Here is a 6069-nt window from a genome sequence, read left to right on the forward strand (position 1 = left end):
CACCTTAGAGGATCATAAGATTGAAGACAGAGGTGCAAACCTTCACCCAAATGGAAGGAGAATCACTTTATGAGGCTTGAGAGAGATACAAAGCCTTGATTAGGAAGTGTCCACCGGAGATGTTTAATGAATGGGACACACTTCAGAATTTCTATGAGGGGTTGACTCAAAAAGCTCAAGAAGCTTTGGATTATTCTGCTGGAGGTTCAATGCAACTAATGAAGATACCTGACGAAGCTTAAAATCTCATGGACACTATGGCAAATAACCAATACTTCTATGCTCATCAAATGCAACGCCAACCAGCTCAAAGGAAGGGTGTGTTGGAGCTGGAAGGTGTAGATACCATTTTGGCACAAAACAAGGTTATGCATGAATTGATTCAACAATAGATGGAGATGATGACCAAGAGGATTGATGGTCTTCAAGTAGCTGCAGTGAACACAACAAATCAACCATCACCTACATGAAGACAAAATGAAGAGAACTATGAAGAGCAACAGCAAGAGCAAGTCCAATACATGCACAACCAAGGAGCTGGACAAAATGAGTTCCATGGAGATACCTACAACTCATCCTGGAGGAACCACCCCAATTTGAGGTGGGGAGACAACCAAAACCAGCAGCCTTGGCAGAAAAACTCAAACTAGAACAATTCTAGAAACACAAACCATCAAAACCATCAAAACACTAACCAAAACCAATACAGAAAACCACAAAACAATTAACCTCAACCTAACTACTATCCACCCAATAATCCCTCAACTAACCAAAATAACTTTCACCCACTACCCACATCCTACAATCAACCACAACCACCTCAAGAATCTCAAAGGATCTCCAATTTGGAGTTAATGATGGAAAAGATGATCAAGCATCAAGAATTGGCAACAAAGATGAAAGAAACAAACAATAAGGCTAGACACCAATAGCTTGGACCTTAGGACATATGTCTGTGATGCTTCTTGTACACTACAAGATTTTTGTTTATTTGTGGCAGTTTTGTCTCTTATTTGTGGAGGTTTAGAACCCCCACCAAATGGTTTATGGAGATTTCTAAAACCCCCAAAATTTGAGGTGCCACGAGGTCTTTTGTGGGGGTTTTTAAAAACCTCCACAATCTATTCAGTGGAAGTTTTGTGTGTGTTTAGTGGAGGTTTTGTACTGGTATTTTGTTTCAGTTCTTGGTCAATGTTTGTGGCGGTTTAAAACCCCCACAAAAAGACTTTTCATTTTAAAAATTACAGCTATTCTTGGTTTCAAACCTGTCAATATAAATTTTAAAAATTAATCTACACTATTATTACACTATTAATCATTTATTATTAAAAAGAAATATTTAAACAAGACATTAAAAATGTAGAAGAAAATTAAAACAAAAGAAATACTTTAAAACAAAATATAGCACATTACCATCATTTTTCAATGACATTAATTATAATTACAAAATATTAAAAATAACATGATAAAATATAGACTTATGTCCAAACTCCTGAACAATGAACATAACTAGATAAATGTATTTGCAAATAATGTAAATAGATCTTGACTTCTAGTCATACCATTATCATCCAGAAATAATGACAAACTAATAATGCAGTTAACAAGTCCTAATGCTTACACTAGTTGTTGCAGTAGCTGTTAAAGCTAAAACAAGAATATTTAGGAATTTCTGTTACAATGAGGAGCCTTTTTTTTTAATCTCTATATATATAGCCATTACTCTAAACAACAATACCTATTTATGTTCAATGCATCGTATTAAATCTCAGGCTTACTTCACTTTCCAAATTCCAAAATTTAGGAGGACTGAAATTTAAAAAAGAAGAAAATAAAAAAAACAGCAGCATGCAGAGGAGATATTTAATATAAAATAAGATTCATGTCTTGATTATTGCTCCACTCATTCAGCTTTCACTCATTCAGCAAAGCAACTTTTCTCATTATTAATCGTAATTAGTGATTATTGCTACGCCAAATTAAAGAAAATAGTTCTAGCTTTCACCACACCGAAAGGCTAAGTTAGATTTCACATATTTAAACAATTATTAAGAGCAGTGAAAAAATTCGTTAAGCTATTACTAAATTCTTTTACCGTAAAATCGATGTATCTCTAGCTTTCTTAGAAAATTAAGCATTAGTATTTAACTATAAAAAGAATCCCAACTATGTATACAAGTACAAAATACTATGAATAGGATTAACAAACAGAGTGTCGTATAAATTCATGGATTATATGAATTGTTCTGTTTAAGTTTATTTTGTTTGAGTTATAATTTTATAATTTAGACTATTTATATCCAATCTAATAAATTAAACTGATCCATTTATGTTAGTTATGATAAGGATATTATTGGCTTAACTCTCCACAAGCACCAGAAAATATTAACCTCAGATTATGTTCACTTACAAGGTCTGAAAACTTATCCTTGAGCAAACGTATCCGAGGCACTAAGCCATTATCATTGTATGCTTCATTTCCTGTGGGAGACTATAAGGAAAAAATCTGTCATACAGGGCTGAAATCACACTACAGAAAATCTAGAGTATGTAAGTAACAGAATAGAACCTTCAAAGCATCTGGAATTTTAGGAAAAAGCACCATACTATTAACACCAACATCTCATGCCTTTGCAACCTGAAGATATGGCAAGCACAATGTCATCATCAACCATGTGGTTTGCAAATATAAATTAGAAGAGCATTATATGGGAGGATCGACTTTGTGTGTTTACTGATTATTTTTAATACTACACAAAAAAGACAAAATAAGCAATGTAATAGGCAGATTCAGGATAGGAAGTAGAATACCCAAACAAAACTAGCCAAGTTCCTCCCAGCCTAGATATTTAAAGAAACAATTAAATCTATCTAAACGTCTTGAACATATTTAAACAGCTTCAAACTTCTGATAAGTAACTCAAATAAATGAATAATGCTAGAAAACATTAAAGCCAATCCATAAAAAGGGAATTAATCAAGTGTAATGCTAAGGAGGATTACTAGAGCACTTTTAGTAGGAGATACAGAAACAAGAGCAAATAACAACCTCTTGCACAAGTTCATGCCTCCATCCAAGCCTGTAGCATCCCGGCATAGCCCCAATTGAAGTGTCCTCCTCACCTGCAAGTTCAATTGCTACGAATCAAAACAAATCCAGCATAGCATATTACACTACCTCCACTACACATGAACAATGCATAAAACAAGTAAAAACAAGACCAACCTTCATGAATGAAAAGTGGATACACGAAATTCACAGGCGATATTGTCGTTTCCTGAAAAGCTTCCCTCAGCGCCGGCATCCTCCGGTTGCATCGAGGATGCCTGTTAAGTGGCTGATACAAAATCAAATCAAATCAATTGCTTAACTCAACAAGTTTTTCTAAATCATTAGCAAGAATGCGCAAGGCTAAAGTCAACACATTTGGTTCCTATTTGAAAATTGAATCAGAGACTCACAAGTGAAGGGACGACGGGAGTTCCAACCGGAGAAGCTGGTTTAGGGGGAACCGGAGGTGCCTCCGGGACGTTACCGACAACAACGGCGGCTTCGCATTTTGCGTCGGAGAGGCCAAGCTTGTGGAGTGGACCCACATGGTTACCGTTGTGGGAATCACTTGCTCTAACGGCGAAGAGGTGGAGAGGGCGAAGAAGGCCCTATTGCATAACTACTCTCTTCTAATTTTGAATTGGACTTCATAGTCTCTATACAAAACTGAAACAATAAAATATGTATTAATACACTCAACAAGCTTGCGTGATATCTTTCCCTCTTCTCTAAAGAAAGAAACCAAGATAGGACATTCTGTATCTGAGCAGAAAATAATAGTAGAGACAGAGTTAAAATAAAATGGAAGCAACATAAGAGTACATGATCAACAAACAGATTCTAACAAACCCCTTAACAAGGTCTTCTCTAATAATGAAGTGAACGAATTTCTTAGAAGCAATGATGACTCTCTTAGGGGTAATCCTCCAGACGTTATATAACTTATTCTAATTCTGGCAAAAATTTGAGAATGCCACCCATTAGCAAACTGAAAATTGAACTAACAGGAAGAAATGAATGAAATGATTGTTTAGATGACATAATAGTACTTAACATCGACAATTGGAGACCTTGAAATCTTCCAAAGCAGAGAAATTAGTGTCGATGATAACATTGAGAACAAGAATACTCACCTCAAAAGATGAACCAAAATATGTGACTTCATTGTTAGCACTGATCCACCTATGCTTTCTAGTAACATCAGCTACTTGTTCAACAATGTTGTAAAGAAAAGTTCTTAGGTTGTAATATTCAATCTACTAAATCAAAACTATAAACAAGAATAACAAACAAAACTTCCTATATATACTATAACACTACAAGAACCTGAAAATATCACAATATACTCAGGGAATTGAACTTGAATAGATCAAACAAAAAATTAATTACAATGAACTACTAAATTCATTGCTCGTAAATATATAGTGGCCAAATATATAGTATAGTTGCTGCCACTTGCAGTATGACATGAAATAGGAAAAATGCTATTATCAGGAGAGTCTAATCTATGATATAATCAGATTTAATTTACAGTGAGCAAATAAGACACAGTATCGGTTCACCGAACAAGAATTAATACAACGATTAAGAGAATAAACAATTCATCAAACACTTGGAGTGCCTGCGAATTTGAAACAATGTTCATCAATTAAGAGATAATAAAACTCATTGAATATTATATCATATAGCAAAGCATTCAAAATCTGAAAATGAAAAACAAAGAAATGAATAAAAAGGAAACAGAGAAAGAGAACCAAAAATTGAGAATGAGTGGAACGAAGAAGAGCATGCAGAAGCGAGAGAATGCCGATGGAGAACACGAGAGTCATTTGTGGAGGAGAGTTGACAGAAGAGGTGCTTTCTCTTGGTCTCAGAGGCTTGGACATTGCGACAAGATCTAGAAACGCTTTGATAAAGGAGGCGTCTTGACTCGATCTCAGTTGCTTTCTGGCAACAGTATAAAGGAGATGAACTTTAGTAGTAACGACGGCAGCAATGGCGGAGCAGGCGGCTACGGCGGTGGAGATGGCAATGGAGATGGCTATGGCTATGGAAATCTTAGGGTTTCACTAAGCTCTCACCTCCATTCTTTCTCTTCAAGTATTTTTTTAGATTTTGAAGAGTTTTAATTATATGGTAATTTAAGTGGTAACACCGTAACAATGAGTTTTATTGTTAGTTATCTTATGGGAGTTTATCAAAATGTCACACATAAAATATATTATGGAGGTTTTTAAAAACTCCCACTAAAAAACACCCACAAATATATATAAATTTTGTAGTGGTACTAGGAACTGCTTGGACAATTAGGTTCTGATGAGTCTTTTAAAACTTAATAACTTGGATTAACTAATCCGGGATTACCAACTGAAAGTCCATTATCAAGAGCAACCCAGTTACAAAGCATTTAGTAACCTAAAGAGGTGTTGGGCATCAATGTTCCTAAGAAGGATTGTGAGCCAAGTGTCTGTAGTGAAGAAGTGTTGAGAAAAATTGAGCCAAAAGGCTGCTGCAACACTTGACACTGAGCTGTCATTAAGAAAGAAGCTTCTGAAGTAAAAGAAAAAAGGAAAAATCTAACAGGGAACAATCAAAGATAACAAGGCATTATAGCAGCAACTCTAGTGAATCCTCAAGGAGATATTTCATACCTGACAGCTAAGAATAATTGAGCTACATTTTGTCTGCATAAAACCCCATGAACCAAATTTTATTTCCTACTAAATAAGAGCATATATGCTTCTCTGTTTTATTTCATTTCTTCTCATGTTTAGTGCTTGCTTGGGGACAAGCAAGGTTTAAGTTTTGTGTTATGATGACAAGTCATCTTATGCTAGTTTTTCAATCATTTTTCATTTGTTTCATTAGGTTTTATGCACTTTCTTGTACAATAAGTAAGTGATTGGAGTGGAATTTCTCATGGTTGTTTTGAATTAATCAAACATAATTTATTTTACACAAAATCATAAGGTTTATGATAGAATTAATTAATTTTACGAATGATGCAAAGACCTTGT

The 6069-nt window shown here is 34.8% G+C and overlaps 1 pseudogene; it reads right to left on the minus strand.

Moving 5' to 3' along the window:
• Positions 1-2350: 2350 nt before the first annotated feature.
• On the minus strand, positions 2351-4938 carry LOC110277858 (delta-aminolevulinic acid dehydratase 1, chloroplastic-like; annotated as a pseudogene).
• Positions 4939-6069: the final 1131 nt, after the last annotated feature.

Source organism: Arachis duranensis, chromosome 1, assembly GCF_000817695.3.
Source record: "Arachis duranensis cultivar V14167 chromosome 1, aradu.V14167.gnm2.J7QH, whole genome shotgun sequence".
Taxonomy (NCBI): Eukaryota; Viridiplantae; Streptophyta; class Magnoliopsida; order Fabales; family Fabaceae; genus Arachis; species Arachis duranensis.